This window comes from Echinococcus granulosus, assembly GCF_000524195.1.
Source record: "Echinococcus granulosus chromosome Unknown EG_S00397, whole genome shotgun sequence".
Taxonomy (NCBI): Eukaryota; Metazoa; Platyhelminthes; class Cestoda; order Cyclophyllidea; family Taeniidae; genus Echinococcus; species Echinococcus granulosus.
The window spans coordinates 6354-7388 of record NW_020170776.1 but is presented as its reverse complement, the minus strand read 5'-3'; positions in this window follow the sequence as shown (position 1 = coordinate 7388).

Sequence of the window (1035 nt, the reverse complement as noted above, 5' to 3'; positions counted from 1 at the left end):
AACACCAAGTTTGGGTTTTGGATTGAAACAGATGCTAAAAGCTGACCCACATTTTCTTAGTTGGTCCTCGCATACCAAGAACTACTAAAAATTAAATTTGACTTGATACGTGCAAACCACTTAGTTATTTGGATTTCACAAAGCGATGTAATGCAGCCTAACTATGGATTGGCAAAGCCTGTCTTTCAGTGATTTGGCTTAAGTACTAATTTGCACTCTACTACCTGCTGCGCAATAAGTAAGTCACCTAAAAGACCACCAGTTTTTTCACAATAATCGTTTTCTTCGGGTTTGACAGAAGAGAAACAGCAGTATCATTGAACAAGATGGGCACAAAAGAGCAACTTTTCTTTCTCGAGTAAACTAATTATTGTCGCATAAGCTGCATCATTATGATGAGAGGAGCGTATGCCCCCAACTATAACGTAAGCAACGGACATGATGTGTAGAAATGTGCTACCAAAACCAAAGATATTGTCGTTTAAAGTAGCCAATGTGTTCTTGCAAAGTGCAAGACTGTTTTGGCCACAACCAGGTAAAATGGAATGTGGCCTTCACATAATGACTGCAAGTAACATTTTAGCATGTTAATGAATGCTAGTATCTGAAGTTGATGAGAGGAGGCATTAAGCGTCAAGCGTCATGGTCGCACAGCAAAAATGGAATGAGTCGGTAGGCATGAGGCAAGATATTCCCTACTCAAATACATTACATTGAACGTCACCCTCAATTTGAGTGGACCTTTAAGGAGATTTGGACTGAATTGCTACCAAAGCGAGCAGAGTGGATGCAACAAAAAGAGTGGAAGTCTTGCCTATGTATTGAATCCCTCCATGCAATGCGACAATTTGGAGCCACACAGCCATCGTAAGAAAGTAAAGGTGGAGTACCTGTTGGCTCTAAAACGTGAAGAAATGTGTCGTGATTATTTTATCCGCCGTTGGGAGGGAAATTGCAAGGGGCTTCAAAGCGCTGCTTAGCGCGGATATAAGGTGAGTTATTGACTCCTCTGCCAGTGTGTAAAAGACGATTAGC